This window comes from Pholcus phalangioides, unplaced genomic scaffold (assembly GCF_987345545.1).
Source record: "Pholcus phalangioides strain wild (caught in Gottingen) unplaced genomic scaffold, Ppha-v1.0 ptg000009l_1, whole genome shotgun sequence".
In the NCBI taxonomy this organism is placed as follows: domain Eukaryota; kingdom Metazoa; phylum Arthropoda; class Arachnida; order Araneae; family Pholcidae; genus Pholcus; species Pholcus phalangioides.
In genome coordinates this window covers 13864538-13884020 of record NW_028301602.1, presented here as the reverse complement: position 1 = coordinate 13884020, position 19483 = coordinate 13864538, and positions in this window count along the sequence as shown.

Genomic DNA, 19483 nt, shown 5'->3' with positions numbered 1-19483 from the left:
TTGATTATCTTATTGAAAAATTCAGAAAATGTTTAATTTGTTTTTGGATGATGAAGTTAACATTTCACTATGAGCGGGCAGGATGCTCATACGTTTTCTCTCCTCTCACACGCATTCCCCTTACTTCAGCCCCCGAAGAAACCAGTGATGGCCCACGACGTGAAGCATTTGAAGACGCGATCTTGTTTGTAAATGTAGGAAATTCCTTATGAAAATGGTTAGAACAGGGGTCTTCACAACACTGTGGCCCTTGGAAACTTTTCCGTGGCCCACCGAACATTTTTAGAAACTGGCTGAAAATCAACATTAAAAAACGATTAAATAAAAAAATAATTCGATTTAGCCCTCAGCAATATTTTTTGGGCCTTATTTTTTTTAACTTATAAGATGTTCTCCAGATTCAAGAGCAACGACATGCATTTGATACACTTCTGGCGGCTGTCTCAACAATCACGTACCCCCGAATCCCAGACAATTTTTGGGACCCCTGATATATATCATGTATTTCAGGACGGAAATGTTGGCATCCAAAATCCCTCTACCTAATTACATAATTAACAGAAATGCTGAAAAGAGGGAGAGAGAGAGAGAGAGAGAGAACACCTTAAATGGAAAACACTTGAAATAAATCGTCCGTAATTATTGAAGATGTCGATATATTTATTGTGATCGTAATTAATTAAAAATGTTTAATAAGAATAATTACAGGATGACGTCACTGTCCGCTATTCATACGAAGGTTTTTAACAGCTGGCTGATGCGAATATATATTTTAGAAAAGAAAGAAAATACATCCTCCCTTGCGGGGAATTTAACCTACGTCCTTTCACTTTCCGGGTGAACGCACTAGACTACAAAGGTAACGAATATCTCAATCTTTCTTTGGAGCTTGCGTGCATTGAACGGGACTGTACATGCACGGTCGGACCTAACTCGGGACAAAGCTCGCAATTGCTGACACTGCCACCAGATGGCGACTTATCCGAGGATGATGTCACTCTCCGCTCTATCCATACGAATACGAAGTTCGATACCCTGCAAGTGCAATTGAATTTTCTCTCTTTCCTAAATGTATCTTCGCATCATCCTTCGTAATTCCAGAATTACCAAAAAAAAAAAAATAAAATACTTTCAGTAATTTTGAAACAGTCGATTTCAAAATTCGTGAAAGAAATTATTTCATGACTAATAAAAAGTAATAATTGCATAGTTATGGGAATAAGTAATTTCAAAATACGTTGGAAGGAAATAATTGCAGAATTATTAAAATAAATAATTATAGAATCATTTCAACTAATTTCACAATAAGTAAAAGAAGTAATTATTCAAAAACGTCTCCAGAATTGTCTTAAGAAATTATTTCAGAATTAAGAAAAAAAACAGAATTGATGATTAATAATTAATAAAAGAAACAATTTCTCATCAAATAAAGTTTTCAATTATTTTTTGCCCCTAGTTAACTCGGTCCTTAAGGTCCATCAGGATGTCGATGCACAGTGTAAGAGAAGCCCTTGTAAATCTGGATTCCATCTTACAATTGTAAACACCTCAGTATGAATTTGTGTCCCACGGGCTTCGTGGGAAGTTCCAATTTGGCCCGGATGCCTGAAAAGTTGAAAACCCCTGGATTACAAGATACTTATTGGATGGAACGAAAATCTCGAGTACCAAATATATTATCATTTCTAACCCCCTTTTGTTCAAACTTTGTTAGATGGAACACTGTCATTTTTTAATGTAAAAAATAAGAAATAGGAAAAAAAAAGTGGGGAAAACGGGAAAAAATAGGAGAACTCAAATCAAATTACAATAACGAGGAAGAAGTGCCCATTTCCATACATTTACTTATCACCTTATCTTCTTTCTTTCCCATCAGAATATTCATATTTTAACAATCGATGATGATGTTAAGGACAAAGAAGATAAAAATCTGGTGCTCAATTTGATTTCCCACGAAAACAAGATCAAAAGGGAGCGACAAAAAATGATTTAATCTATTTTTCCAAGGGGGAAAAAATAAAATTCCCCCTTCATATTGACTTAACACTTTTTTGGCATGTCGTTGAAGATTAGCATCAAAACTAACATAATTTTAATACTTTCGAGTAAAAATAAAGCTATGAATTCGATATATTCGGGAGGGAAATTGTTCCAAGGTTATAAAAAAATTCATATTAGAGGAAACATTATTTGGAAATTTTTTGTAAATGGGTGTACCGTAATCAGAAATCCGCATGTTATTATTATAGTTTTTATAGAAGAACTTTCTCATTATAATATTTACGATAATGGATCTTACAAGTTGCTTGCTTGGTTCAATGATGAAGAAAAATGTTTGACTATACACAAAAAATAATCATAGGTTGTCTCTTGAAAGGTTGCAGCCTGTATCCATGAGTAACACTGCCGCGATTTCGGGAACATGGCTATAGTAAGGAGGAAAACCACCAATTATAGCGATCCATATAATATTCATGTTTCGCGGGGAAACTTTACTGCAAAAACAAATGTTCTGTTAAATTTTTAAAACTGATGCAATTTGAAATATCCAGTGCGCTATAATTATAGCGAAAACTCGCACTGGATACATACCCGCTACTTCTCTAAGGTTCTAATTATGATTAGAACATCAGAGAAGTAGCAAAACATCAAGAAGGAACGGGATAGTCTCTTCATTTGTTGAAGAAAACAAGGACCCATGGTAACGGAAAGAAACATTCAGAAATTAATTGTTGAAGCTGATGAACCATTATTGTAAAAAAAAAAAATTACATTTTTCTGTCAGTTTTACCGTAGCCTAACCTACAAGTCTGGTTCTGATCGTTGTAGATAATTGCAAGATTTAGTGTAAATTTCTTGAAAATTACATTTTTATGTGAAGAACGTATAGACAAAACTCGCATAGATAGAAAACCAAATTTATGCTTGTAGTTTATTATACAGGATCTCCTGTAAGCGCTAATGCGGTCTTTATCTCAGCAACCGTGCATCGTAGAGGTATGATTCCAGAAAATGCTCAAAAGGCGTTCAAAAATCACCCTGTACCAGTTTTGGGAGTGAAAATACAGTGGGTAGCAAAATAAATAAAGCATCTAAAATTTTATAACAGAAAAAATTTCATGTTTCTAAGTGCAATATTCGCTGATATTTTTTTAACTCAAAAATCGCAGAAAAGTTATGAAAGAACAGTAAACACTAGCGAACACAACACTCCTTTACCTTATTTATGCTGTGCTTTCCCAACTTTTCTCATATTTTTGAATTGAATATCTCAGCGAATATTTCGCGTAGAAACTTGGATTTTTCTTGTTGGCCTCATGAGAGACAGGGCAATAACTTTCTAAATGGAAGTTGGAGGACAGCGAGGACCGTATAAAAAATTATATATTATTTTATTTTGTGAAAAACTGCATTTTTCTCTCTCAAAACTGGTGCAGGATAATTTTTGAACGCCTTTTGAGCATTTTTAAATTGAAACTGTACTTCTACAATGAATGGTTTCTAAGACAAATGTTGTATTATCACTTGCAGGGCACCCTGTATTGTATCAAGATTTAATATATAAATAAAATATAAATCAAATAAAAATAATTGTAAGATAAATAATAACATAGAATAAAATATATTTTACCTGAAATTCATAAACGAAAAAACAAAGTCATGTGTGCGTGTGCGAGTTTTAAATAAATTATTATATACAGAGTGTCCTAGGACATTTATAAATAGTTTAAAAATTCATAAAGAGTGCGGGAATTTGTATTTTAAATATAGTTTATGGAAAAGTAATTCTCACGAAGGAGGGAAGTTTTTGTGGTACAAAAGTTTCACGTTTTTGTCAATAGAGGACGCTGCACAAAAGCAAACCAGGATTGATTGGCCCGCGAATTTTCTATCTCTTCTGGGCCCGAAACGTTTGTAAATCTTCAGCCGGCGATTCGTTGCCGAAGAAAAATAACTTCGTGTCAAGATAATATTGAAAATCTGATGTAAGCGCCAGTAACAGGAAAATTCAGAAATGAACTGCTAATAGTACACCCTTTCATGGGGACCCTGTTGGACACCATGTATATTTGCAATTTATTTCAGCATTAACACTGATTTTAGAAATAAATTATACCAAACGGCTGCTGGTTACTGAGCGAGCGAGAGAGAGAGAAAGCAGGTATAAGTCATCTTCACAGAGAATAGAATGCTCCTTTCATTGTAGCGGCAATGGCGGAGATGATTAGGGCGCTGTGTGCTCCGTACATCTAATAACGAAAAAAATGCAACAAATTCTACCAAATGCAATTACACTCTAAATATGGTGAAAATCAGAATCTAAATATACGATTCCAAAATGATGGCGGCGGTAACGGTGCCGTAACATCGCATAAGACTACTAGAATGCCTCGAGATAGAAATATTTCAAATTCTAAGCTTATTTTCAATTATGTGCCACGAACGAAAAAGAAAAGTTAAGAATTTTTCAATAGATGCGAGTATTTCTTCCTGTACTAAAATGTGTGAGTACTTATTTAATAAGACTAAAATAGGAGTCGATGAAATCTTCGAAATTCATAAATTGAAATTGTTGCAATATAAATCTGGTGTTTTTCTTTTCAATTTAAAAAAATACACTGTTTCTAAAACCTTGATTTATCCATACGAAATTATTTCCTGAACCTGAAAAATATTTTATCGAGGAAATATAGTCAGCCCTAGGTACACGTCACTCTGTTACTTTTCTACCGGAACCTGCTTTCATGGGCCAGATAGAAAATTTTACGGGCTGCAATTGGCTTGCGTGCCAGTGCAATAAATGGAAACGAAACTGATATCTTTGAATAAGTCTTGTTTCGATTGTACTTGAATGATATCGCATTCATTATGGTAACAAGGCCCCGTGACTACAGATAAAAGATTAAAATGCTTATAGTTGAAGCAAAAACTTCATAATATTAAAACCTTTCTTCAACAATTTTATAATATTATTTCAAAAAATTCCGATTTAAAAAAAAAAACATAAATAATATACTCATATAACACAGAGATCTATAAGCACGGAAAATAATTTTGTACAAATCCCCTCAAAATGGATTATTATTATTATTTTATTTTTTCCTCTCCCTTATCCTCTGGTGCCACCACAGACAACACTTGTGTCACCACCCTTAGCGTGTGCCTTTCAGTATAAGGCGTTTTGTGAGAAGAAGGTTACCACCACTCGACATACACCACACATAACAGGCAGGAGAGAGAGAGAGAGAGAGCACGAGAGAGAGAAGTGAATGGTGGGAGAGAGAGATAGATATATATATGGAGAGAGAATGTGGAGAGAGGAAAAATCTAGGGTAGAGTTTAGATTTGCCCTCCTCTCTCTCTATCTCATTTCCCAAAAGGAGACATCCCTTTTCAAGAGGGGTTACTCTAAGGATAGCCAAAAGTTGTATGTAGTTGTAGTTGGGATGGTAGTAGGTAAGTGGTTGGGCTTTCACAGGGAATTGAGCTCTGGATCTTGGCCAGTGGGTGAAAGAAAGGCGAATACAAGAAATCTCTTATACTCCCAGTGGAAACAGATACACGCAATACGAGAGCTTGTGGACTAATAATAAAAAAGAAGAACCATGCGATAGATTAGGAATCGGAATTCACCCTTTTTTCCGCTATTTTATTCCAATTTTTTTTTCTTTCTCCTGGAAAGTAAACGAGAGGAATGTACACAAGTAATAGAGTGTCTCATGTTGGATTAGATCCATGTATTTATACGCAATTAAGTTTCTTTAACGTTTTGGGCTAATATTTGTACAGTCAATATATAGGGAAGTAATTATCAATAGTCCATGTGTAATGAAAGTTGAAAGAATAGACAGTTTTAGCCAATTGGTGATATTTCATTGCAGTGTTCTTTTTAATGGATTACTGAGTTAAAAATTAATTATTTTGAACATGTGGCATCTCATCTTGAATACCCGTACCAGGCGTGGATTTATAGGAGGAGGGTGATCAATCTCCTCCCCTCCTGTGTAATGAAAAGTGAAAAATAGAGAGTTATAGCCGATTGTGATAGTTTATTGCAGTTCTTTTTAATGTATTGATATGTTGAAATTTAATTATTTAGAACAGCGTTACCTAATTGGGGGGTGTCAGGACCCCCAGGGGTCCACGGCTTAATTGTATAATTACAAGAAAAATTTATGCCGAGTTGCAAAAGTAAAAATGAATATAAACTCAAAAAGGAAAGTTTCAATTAAATTAATGCACGAAAGCACCACTGCAACGTTTGCAGACTGCAATAGTACAATTAGGAGTAATATTGTAATGATTTGATAAGAAAATGTACTTTCACGATATCTCCCGATAGGAGTATAAAAAAATTTTTTAGTTCTGTTGCAGTCCAGTAGATGGCATTGCTATCACATTACACACATTCAGTAGTACTGGGTGTAAAATGTCTTCTACTCTCGCTAATACATGGCTGTACTTTCTGCTGCTATAGGGTTCATGACTATAGGTATTTGGGAGCCGCTGATAGATTTTGAATATCCGTACTCACTTGAAATATAGTGGATCTGATCGGTGAATATGTGGCCGTTTCTCTTGTCATAGGCTCGGTGTTTTAATGTGTTTCTGTGCATCACGCTTTGACTATAGTGCCATATTGGGATATTATAGACGGACGGACGCACACAACTGTGTTCTGCTCTGTTAAGACATTATGGACAACTCTGTTTTGCTCATACTGCTGCAATAGTTCGGCGAGGGCCCGTTTTTGTGTCAATGTGATCGGACGTCAACCTATACTATTCATGTCGTAGAAGTTCTTGAAATGGTTGTCTAGAAATCAGACTGATCTGCTCAGAGTTCTTATCTAAACCGTACTGAGCACCTTCAAGATGAACTAGAACCAGGATACATGTACAAAAATCTGAGCGAGAACTAGTCGCAGCAATTTTACAAGAATTGCGTGCAATCATGATCTAAACATCAAGAAAATAGGATAAATAGTCTTCCTGAGAGTCCTGAGAGAGTAGCGCAGCTGTAGTTGCAATAAAGGAATGACCCTCTACCCGTTTATAATTTCTGCAATATGGATCTGAAAACTGAAACATCGAGATGTCTATCTATGATCAGATTGTCTAAATACAGCTTCTTCAGTAACTAACTGAATCCTATGTTTCGGAATAACTTTTAAAATATGCCCAAGAGAGAAGAAGATTTCATTGCAGTTTTATTATGAAAGAGTTTCCATAATAAAACTGTAATTTGTACAGTTTTGTTATGAAAAATGCTTCGGTTCTCTACTCGAACGATGGCTCGGTTCTCATTGGTTTTGACACTTCATGTGTTTTTGAATGAATTACAGACGGGTAACGGTAGGGAGTTAACGTGTTTTCAGCTGCTGTCAGACCACGTGCTCGTATGTTAATACGCGCTTGTAATCTGTTAACTGTTGAATCGACTGCTGTCAAGATGATAAAATATATTGAACCGAACAAAGGCATTTTCCTGTCAATGGAGGAAAACCTCTCAAAACATCAAGAAGTTGGCAACAGCTTACAGAAAACTGTGAAAGCCATCAAAGTAAGCAGTTCTGGCCTTAGTAAGGGAATTCAAGAGAAATGATTCTGTTCTTGCTATGCTCAACTAGAAGCATTCAACCCCCCCCCCCAAAAAAAAAAATTTAACCGTCGGAGAATGAACTCTGGTTTTTTGTCTATACAAACTAGTGTACACTCACCTAACACTATGGAAGTCTTCGAGATCATGCACAGCCAGTTTGGCTTGCTCTCATTTACCCTAATATCATCACCCTTCCCATTTTACGTACACCACCTAGTGAATTCTTTCTCTGAGCATCTATCATGACCTAAACGCCAGAAATCTGCCACAGGACTTATCCTGATGACAAGATCTCTTCCGGTATGGTTTTGCGGTTAGGCCTGGAGCAGTTCAACGCATACCAAAGATTTTGTTTGCAAAAGGATATAAACGAGCTCAAAGACAGCACTAATTGGAATTTATAGAATGTAAATCAAGACACACAGTGTTTCAGACAGAGTCATAAATAACTTCGAAGCCTGCGTATGCCTCCTGTGGAAACGGAAATTAATGATTTCGTTGCATTTATCAAAAAAGATAATTTTCACAGTCCCCTCTAAAGAAACACAAATGTATCAACTTTTTTGAATGCATTGTAATTTATCGCACAAATAATTTCTATGGACAACTACAATCAAAACTATTGCTTAATTCAAAGATAAGTTCAGATTAGGTGAACAATGAACGTTTAAAATTCAATTTTATCGTTTTCGTATTGATAGCAGCCTTAATTACCGTCTTAAAAATCCGACAGAAAAAAAAAACCACATAAACGCTATCAATTAGCAAGAAACACCCCGAACATCGAATAGTCCGAACGCAAGTGAAATGAACGGGCCAAAGTATGAACAGCATGGTAGCAGTAACTTGATTACGAGAGACGTGTAGGTATATAGACATATCCATTCCAAGTTTTATGCCTCCTTTCAGTACTTTGCTGCCTCGAGGTACTTCGCCGATTTGGTTACCGACCGATCAAAAAGCTCCCCCTCCCACACCTTACTTCTGCCTCTCTCTTTCTCGTTCCAACCAACTCTAGGTTTCCGAGCTAACTGCACACGGCCTCTGCTGTTCGGAGGTTATTTGTAGGGAGCCTGGCCTTGTCCATGAACGATACCATTAATGTTCGGTCGATAAAACTTGACGATAATTACGAAGGGAGAGTTAGAAAGAGAGAGAGAGAGGGCTAAAGAGTGAGAGCGAGAGCTTTAACGATTGAACTATCTCCACTCTATATCTCTTCCACCGGCCATGCAATACACGCCAGTAGCTACTCGAAACCTACCTCTGACTGCTGCTACTACTACTACTACGACCCAGCCCTCCATCTCCTCTGTCTCTCTTAACGTAGCCATTGCCAAACACCTCCTACCCTCCCATTCAAACCCACTAAATTTCTCTTCTAAAAGCACACAAGTTATACTGTATAAGGTATCGGTAAAAGCGAAAGCTTCCAAATGCAAATATTAGCTCACTTGAAATCGATTCAGTGTTAGAGGATGGGTGATGGAAGTGGAAAGAGAATCGGTTCGGGTCCGGGTGTTGGTGGTGGGAATAGTCCTTGGGTTCCGATGTATCGCTTTCGGGACAAAATCCTTCTCTCGTCTTTCACCACTTGCCGGAACCTGTCCATTTCTCTCTCTCTCTCTCTCTCTCAGTTGATACCGATTCAATGCCAAAACTCTCTCTCTCTCTCTCCATCTTTCTCCAGAGATCATCGTAAGTTAATTAAACGTTGCCAGAGAGAAATTTCGGAACGATCAGTAGCGGAAGTAACATATTTTCGTCAATGTACTGATTGGGAAACCGTTTCCGGTTTCGAGAATTTTCAGGTATCAAATTCAGGATGTCATTTTACATCGGAGGGAATTGAATTCTATCGTTAATTGAAGGATACTCTTAAATTGAAAATACAAAGATGGATTAATATGCCGTCGTTGACTTATTCACATCATACTGGAGTCATTTATGATAAAAACTGCAACTTAAAATCGATAAATTTCCAATTGTTTCATGCATATGTCTTTCCAACGCGTTTCAATAAAGGTGATTTAACCCTCACGAAAGAATTAATTCATTGGAAAAACAATTATTACTGGTCAGTAATCAATTAATCATTTGGAAAGATTCATCGGTCAAATTTCATGAAGTCATAGCATTTTCAGCGGTATTTGAGCTTTAATTAGCCTAAACAACTGTACTCAAAGCAGAAAGCTCAAATCAACTTTATATATTTAATACAGCAGATAGAAATGTTTGCATTTCTGAAGTGTAATTGTTATAAAGTAATATTGGCTAACAAACACCTCAGCACACGAATTTTTCAGCTAAAGAAGTTTTTTCGTGATTTTTCTACCTCGGTTAACGAATATGGTTTCTGATATGGATATACATGATAACCTGTTCTGAGCGGAATTTTAGCACCAATTATCATCATAATTACTATCTCTTAAGCCAGACTAAGGATTCTATGCTTTCAGAGCACGTGTTCATTCAGTGCAAGACTCGTAGCATGAATCTGAATAGTCTAGACATTCCAGGAGTTTATGTTTTCTATCTATCAGGCATAAAAATGAGCTGACTAAATTTGGGTGTTTACATAGTATGAAATAAGATTCTTTAAATTCAGTATCTAATGTTCCTGTAAATTCTCGCGCATCCAATTTTGAAGCTACTCACTTTATCCTTCGGAGAGTTTTTGTTATTTTTATAGCTCTCCTTGGTGTTTCAAAAAACTTATTTTTAAATTTTTTGGTCAGTTCCTGAAGCTAAATGGTTTTCTATAGAAACTTATGGGGAAATCGCGTTTCGGTTAATGAATGCCCGCTGAATTTTCTGTTGAACATATTCACGCTCTCCTGAAAATGACTAACAGAATAGTGTAATATCGTCAGCAACAATAGTAGTAGTATGGAGGAGACCTCATAGAGCAACTTCAGTGGTCTAAAATGAACAGCCCTTGATGCAATACCCATCTGAAGTACAGTCGTTAAAATAACACATGATCTCTAAATGTTTGCTTTTCTGTATATTTATGTACTATGTCGTGAAACAACATTTACAGACACTTTCAGAATTTTTACGCACCATCGATGGCATTTCAGTTTATAGAAATATTATACTAATTTTCTGGTTTTGTATCTGAATAAATCTATCAAGTTTATTGTAAATGTGATTTCCTGGAACAGATTAACAAAGTAACTTAGTATGTTCAGTAGCAGCATGTTATGAGACGACATATCGGCTATGGTGATGCAAAATATAAATCAGTCTCTGGATTCACTTTCCAATTTTTTTTATTTTATTTTATTTTTTTTTTTTTGAGACTGAAATAACACCATGACACCTAAAAAAGTGGCGTTGCTGCACATTTTATCATTATGCGCTTGAGCCATACTTCCATTTGGACTGCTGAAATTGAATTGTCAGTTTTTCCACATTGTTGATGCTTCTTATTTGGATACATAGAAATTAGACATATATAGACTCACAAATAAATTCGAGTTGATAATTTCTGTAAGTATTTTTCCTACAAAAAAATTCCAATGTTAGCAAAAGATTTTTGAAGAAATTATTTTAAACTAGTGACAGATTAGTTAGGATTGTTTGCTTCTCATCGGTTTAGTGATTTATTGATGATTCATATCGTCTCAGATTCTCAAAACAGATGAGCGATAAAATAAGGAGAGCTCTTTAATATTTGAACTCGAATCAAATTAATGAAAGTAATAAGCACAAAATTGATGAAAGAAATTATTAAAAAGGTAATGAAAATTCACACTTGATGAAAGGGGTAATTCCAGAATTATTGCTAATTCATGATTAAATAAAGAAACCTCTCTAACTGATAATAATTTAGAACTACAGAAAGAATTAGGTTAAAAAATAATGAAAAAATAATTCTAGAATTAATAAAAATTTAAAATTTATGAAAGAAATAATTACAGCATTGATAAAAATAATTACAGAATTGATAAAAAAAATTCCAGAATTGATAAAAAAAATTCCAGAATTGATAAAAAAAATTCCAGAATAAATAAAAATTCAATGTTTTCGAAAGAAATAATGACAAAATGAATAAAAATTCTAAATTAATGAAAGCAATAATAATAGAATTAGCAAAAGATAAAAATACATAATTAGAATTAAGACAGAAATCGAAAAGTAATTAAAAAATTAATACCAGAATTAAATGTAAATAACTCCAGAATTAAATATAAATAACTCCAGAATTAAATATAAATAACTCCAGAATTAAATATAAATAACTCCAGAATTAATTGAAAGAATAATTCTAGAATTAGTAAGAAGAACAATTCCAGGATTTACGTAAATTAAGAATTAATGGAAGGAAATAAATTGATGCTATCACGTACCCGGTTTAGAAAACATAAGCAAAAAAAATCCAATTATTTTGAATTCCATTCTAGTCTTAAATGTAAAATTCAGTGATTAAACTTCTGCATATCCTAATTTCACGAAACTAACATAATCTAATTCCGATAACCTTCTACTTTAAAACAAAACAATAACGAAATGGCTTTCGTTCAAGATGATAATCAACCTGAAAATATTTCTTCTCTCATAAGATAAAGTGCATCGCATGCAAATTGAACTGGAATAATCGAACGTCCATCTATAAAATATTCTTTTCTCCCTTATTTTTGAAGGAAAAAGGGAATTTTTCTTCGTAAAAATGCATCTCATGATTTTCGATCCCAGTTTCACTGAAAGTATAGGAAATGAGTAAAAACAAAATACAAGTAAAAAAAAAATTTTTTTTTTCTCGTGTTTTTAAGGAAAAACACCCGTTATTTATTCTTGCTGAAGTCAGCTGTAATACGGAAACTGATGCAAAAGAGAAGAAAAAAAATGCCCTTTGAATGCATTACTTCCCTTGAAAATGTTCTTTTTTTTGTACTTGTTTTTTCAAAAAATATACACTTTTTTCTCTTTTGTACTCCATTGGTGACAGCTGTTTAACTTCACTGCACTAAATTATTTGAATTTTTTTTCATTCTTCTCTGGGAAATTAAATTCCGTATGAGGAAGAAAAGATTCATTCCTCTCCCTCCATTTTCTTTTAAAATAGAAACGATATTCTTCTTCGAATTTCTTATGTTTGTTCAAAAATTCTTTAAGGATATTTTTCCAAGAAATTTCCAAAATTTTTCCTGATTGCAAAATTTCTTTTTTTTTTCAAATTCTCAAAAAATTTATTCTGTATCAGTTTTCTCACATTTAAATTTGGTAATTTTTTTTTTTTTTTTGGTGTTACACCGAATTAATCGATAAATAATTTAATGTTTTAATAAAATAATTTTGTTTCGTACTTATATAAACATTGATAAACATATAGAATATATTTTTAATTTTTCTGATAAAATCTAAAATTTTTCATTAATCCTTTCCGAACAAGTTGGAAAATTATTTAATAAAAAAAACTGTTTGACGTTAGTGGCTTTTGAACTTTGGAAATTAATTTTAGATTTTGGATCAACTCGGTTATATCGACATTGAAGATTCCGCGAAATTTTGTGGTTATAACAGAAGTATCGTTTCAACTGAGGTTGTCATTTTCAACACTTTTATTGTTGAAAATGGTAATCAGATGGGATCAAATACCGTGTTTGAAGTTGTTATATGATTCTGATTTATGATTTGAGATCAAGAAAAATTCGTGAAATTGCGATAAAAATACGAAAGATTGCCAATTCTTACCAAAAATGTTACCAATTGTCAACAAAATTGAATTTTTCAAACATTGTTTTTAAATTACCCTTGGCGAGAAATAGTGTTGCAGCAAGTCTGGGTGATTCGAAATGAATGCATTGCACAAAAACAAATTGGGCATGGCATGTATGTGAGATCAATGTTTAGACACATTCGTTTTTACATATTTATTATCGGGAATTAATATAAGCTTCATTGAAAAAAACTGGATATTTTCATGTAAAAAAAACGGGAAAGGCAATATTACGACAAAATACTGGACTTCCTATATACGGATCATGTCAGTGATCAAGTCGAAGTGTTATACATGTTATAAAGCTTTTTTCAGTGTTAAGTATCAACAGAGTGTAGACGAGTAACATTGTCTTGATGAACTGAGCTTTAATTCTTAAAATTCCTGGGGAAAACGACGGCAAATGTCTCGTTATGTCCGGGTCATTAAGTTTTTATCGACATCATAAACACGTTACATTAACATTATTCTCCATGAGAATCAATCCGAACCGTCAATTCTTAACGTTTCAGTCTAGGTATTTTTACAAAAACCGAGGTTGTTAAAACCGAGTTCAATGGAATATTTATCTAACGTAGTTCCCAAACAATACATAGTCTTTATTTATCCGTTGACAATGGATTCGTTTGTATAAAGAAAACTCAAAAGATAGCTCCGGGTTATTTGTTGCTGGATATTTTTTAGTCATGTTGAAGTATGTATTCAGTCCCTTAGATTCGCTCTTTGGCTTCAGCATCCGATGAAATCTGACCATTGGCTCCGACCGGTCAATTCCCTAACGCTGTGTGTTTACTGGACGAGATCTCTCCATCACCCACTATCTGCCATCTTGGCTATTCTCGCCAATATTTTCCTCCCATATAATATATGTATTCCGCTTTGCTCAAGGCCTATAGCGACATCAACAAAGAATGCCCGTAGGGAAATGACTATCCTTGAAAGAAAGAAACCAAAAATATTTGGCGATGTTTTGAATCGCCTACAAATAAAAACGAACATATTTTTGTGTTATCATATTTGATTCTTTGTGTATTAAAATACTAAATTTTTATACTGAGGTAATCCTAAATAACATTATAATTCATTATTCGGTTCATTTAAATGTCTAGAAAATTCACAAAACATAATTTATTTTTTTAAGTATCGGAAATTTTTTGGATATGGGGTTTTTTTTATATTGGAAACTTCAAAAATGTATTATCTGATTTTAAATATTAATTTCTTCAAGCAAAAGTTTTCCATATCCAATAAACTTGAAAGTATCGAATTTATTAGGAAATAAGATTATATATTCAATAATTTCTTATAAGATTTATTTGGTTGTTTGAAAAATTTGTTAAATATAATTTTAAAAACATCGGAAAATTTAATTTTTCAAATATATTGTGTGAGTTAATTTATTTTATTTTTTTTTTGATCGAAAATTTTGTTTTCTAAATTAGAAAATTTTGTTTTCTAAATTAGAAAATTTTGTTTTCTAAATTAGAAAATTTAATTTGAAAAAATCAGAAAATTTGAATTTTCTAAAAATTGAGAAGCAATTTTTTTAAAAAAAATCTGAAATTATAAAAAATGTATCACGTGGTTTCAATCTAATGAATTTTTTCAAGGAAAAATTTCCATGTCTGAGATAAAAAAAAAAAGCATTGAGTTAATTCTTATCGAATAAAATTTATTCAATAATTTCTTACTAAAATATATTTAGGTATTTAAAAAAATATTTTATTTATTTTTTTTCCAAATCGAAAATTCTAAAAAAAATTTCTAATTTTAACCATGGATTTTTTTAAAGAAAGGTTTCTTTTCATGTCAGATAGACTTCAAGACGTTGAATAAATTTGAAAATAAAATAAATTTTCAGTAAATTTTTAGTAGGTTATTTGAATATTTTAGACATTTTTAAAAAATCTGAAATTTTAGAACAATTTTATCTGATATAAATGAATGATATATCGGATATATGGAAGTTTTTCCATACCATATTCGATAAAGTTATCATCAAATTAATTTAAAAACTAAATTTATTCATTAATTTCTTATCAGGTAGGTTTATTTAGATATTTTAAAATTTTGAAAGCCCAATTATTTTAAAAATTGGAAATTTTAAAACTTTTTTATCTGATAACATGATAACATATTACTTTGAAAACCTGAAGCGTTTAAAATGAAGGTTTTCCCCATATCAGAAAAAATTGAAAGCACCGATTTAATCAAAAAATGAAATTTATTCAATCATTTATAATTGATATATTTGGTTGTGAAAAATTTATAAAATATAGTCTTTTAGAATATCGGGAACTAAAAAAAAGAAAATACTCCGATGTCAAATATGAATTTTTTAAAGTAAATTTTTCTAATCCGATAAACTTGAAAGTGTCAAATTCATTCGAAAATAAAATTTATTGAATAATTTCTTAGTACGTTTATTTCGATGCTTTTCTAAAATAACTTTTCTAAAAATGAAAATTCAAATTTTTTTTCATTTGACTTCACACACACACAAAAACACGGTTTTTTAAATAAATATTTTTCTGTCAGACAAATTTAAAGTTTTTTTTTTTTTTTAAATTTGAATAATTTTTTATGAATTTTAATAGTTTTACTAAACTTTATTAATTAAATTAGAAATACAGTATTTTAGTATATTTACCCAAAAATTGTAGATAGTTTAAAAATTCATAAAAATTTAATTAACCAGCAAATTTTATTTTGGTTTGTGGAAAGTTTATTATTAATTAATTTATTTATTTATTAGTATGAAAAAATTGGTTCATATTTTTGTCGATAGATGACGCTGCACGAAAACAAATTCCTGCAAATATGCAAATAAGAGTGCTATAAATGCGATTACTAGCTCATTTCTGAATTTTCTTGTTGCTGGCGCTTATATAAAGCTTTGAATCGCATACCATATTCAATTACACAAATTCCTTCTATTTTTATGAATTTTTAACCTATTTTTTCGAATTTCTTGGTCACCCTGTTATTAATGTTGAATTATTTTAATTTTGATTTTCTAATTATTTCCGAATTCATATCGTACTAATATTTGCGGCTAAGACCATGAAGGTCACAGGGGATATCTTAGCCATGTTCGTTGGGTCATGGTCTAATTACCTCTTCATGACCGTATGACGAACAGAAGGACACGCAATAAAAGATACAATTCATCATTAAAACTTGATGGTAATTAATATTAATGAATGTCCATTCATATCTCAACGTACACCATAGAAAGGTACTTAAATAATCTCTATTATATTAAATAATAAGCACAATGCATCCAGAATGACCATTAATAAATTATGCTGATTGTGGTCAGTAAATGTACGTATTCATAATGCACGCCCCACGTCTCTTCATATATGCGAGTACACACTCATTTTTTATGTATTTTTTCTACGTGATGAAGCTCAAGACTAAAAATAGGTTAGAGACATTATTATTATTATTATCGTGATTTCTTTCTTTTTACCTTAAGCGAGCCGGTTAAAGTAATTTATTAGAAAGCCGATCATTTATCTGCTTTTAATCTGAAAGCTCTATTTCCAGAAAAAAGAAAACCAATAGGCCTTCATATATATCAAGTTTTACTTTTCTTTATTTAATACACATTGGTCCCTGACCTTTTGCAATCAATTCATTCTTTTGGATTCTGGCCCTAAAGACAAATGAAATACCGTACGGTAAGAGATATTTTTGGATTCATTTGGTCAGTCTGGATACGAAAAGTCACTTGGAATTTAAAAATAGATTACTGTAATAAATGCTACATATAGTTCTAATTTTTTTTACCCTCAAGACTAATTCAGTGCCGTTTCTAATTTAATAATTTTTTTCCTAAAATGTTCTGAGTTTTAGAGATTCTTATAAATTTTTCCGAACATTTTTCTTATGTATACTATCTTTTAGCTACTGCTCTCTTCCCTGTCCCAGCTTTCTTCATCATATTATGAATTAACTGTTTTCTACCCCGTGTATATTCCAATATTTTTTCTCTCTCTTGCATTTTCTTTCAAATATTGTAAAATATGTAATTTAATTGTAAACTCTAATTTGTATAGTATTATCGTAATTGACTGGGGACAAATATGTTATGTTACGTTACGTTAGTCCTATATTTAATAGGATTAGAGTAAAATTGCATTTTTACAACTCGTTAACGTCTAATATTTAATCAGCAATATTACAAAATTCTCAGAGGAAACCCGGAAGATGAACTAAACATTCTAATTGTTTTTTAAAATATGTTTATTTTTCTTAAATACAGGATGATTATAATTAAAGTTCCCGTGCTTTCTGAGTAGTTTTTCCTAAAACATTGCTTATCCAGAAAAGTCCACGAAACACAGGGGTTGGTTAGGGTCCAGTATTCAATGTTCAGCCAATAATTTCTATCTCGAATTTCCACAGAACGAGGAGGTTACGTAGAAAGTAAGAGATTACCTATCTCACTAGCATTGACGAGCTGTCTCTCCTCCTTAAAAGAATCTTATTTTAGCAATGACAAGATCGAATATTTTGTAATGTTTAGTTCTAAAAATAAAACACGTTTTTCTATTCCTCCCCTTACTTTGCACCGGCTTAAAATAGGAAGAAAACATATTTCATGAAAAAAGATATGGCATTTTACGGAGGGGTTTAGTGATTTCTACTATGCTAAAGAAGGTTAAGGGAAAAAAAGGAGTAACACATTTATACAGCGCCTAATCCTCTGCACCATTGTTTTCCGATACTTTGCTTTTCTGGTTTCCCTTCGATGGGATGGGGGCTTGATAGAACGAATGTATGCCATTAAGAGCACGCGTAGCTATTCTCTACACCCCCCTCGACCAAGTAAGTCTATGTCCCTCTGTAGGTATGGTCTCCAAAGCCCTTCCGGGCGCTGTAGCCCGGTCGATAAGATACTCGCTCAAAGTACCAAAGGATGTTTAGAGGTGTCGCGAGTTCGATACCCGGTTCGTCCTTGTCAGAAAACTTTTCTGACACAGGGGTACAAAAAAAAAAAAAACGGCGACTTGACCGCAGCAAAAAATTGCTACCGCAGGGTTGGTGCGCTAACCCCGTCAAGAGGTTAGCTCACCAACCTCTCGATGAGTATAAAAAACAAGCCTGCCGTTCGGAATCGGCAATAAATTGTAGGTCCCGGTCTAATTAGCCCTCGTGTGCAGAAAATAACCGTGGTGCGACAAAAAGGATCAAATGATCCAAAGTCCTTCCAACGTGAACGCTCTCGTGGAACCCTTTATGGTTATGAAGCTGTTACACGGAATCCAAGCAAATTTTAATATTTCTCTAATGTGCAGGGTGTCCCATAAAGTTAGCGTAGTTTTGTGGCTCAAGAAAACTCTCTTAGCGAATAAAAAAGTTTTTTTTCCGAAAAATTAATCGTTTCTACGTCGTATACAGTCTCGTAAACATGGGGTAATATGGTCACCCCAAAGATTCCAGATAAAACGAAAAATAATATTTCTGGGGTCGTGTGAAGTGGGACCCCCCCCCCCCCACCCAAGCTTCCTGCTTGAAAATTCAATGTTTAAAAAAGTCCAGCAGATTTTAACATCAAAGAAAAAAATCATTTAAAAAAAATTGCAGCGCAATGTAGTATTTTCTTGAATCTTTTCCATGATTCAGCTCTCCGAATGCTAAGATTATTAAAGGTTCCGTGGGGTTTGATTCCGCGGAACCACAAAATAGCTCTCGTGAAACCCCAGGACTCCGCGGGACAACAGCTGGAAATCTGTGTCCCGTCCCATGGGTTCCCTTAGTATCGGGGAAAGGAGGGGAGATAACTTTTTTTTTTTTGAGAAGCTATGGGGGTGGTGCAAGAGACAAAAATGTTTGGAAGGCTCTGCTTCAGAATTGAGAGTCCATGCATTCTTTCTTTAAAAAGAAATGTTTGTTTCAGTGCACTCTGTTATCTCTAAAATTTTCATTAGCAGCGTATAGTGATGATAAAACTAAATACAGTGATTAAAGCATGCAAAGAATTTCTAAATCCTTCGAACACTATTTTAATAAGCCATGGGAAAACGCGAAGCATGTATTCAATAACCGTTAAATTACACGGTTCGGATACTGGCCACAACAAGAGCAGTAGCATCAGCAGCAGCAGCATATCAACGACAGTCTCATCGAGATAAATGTTAATATCAA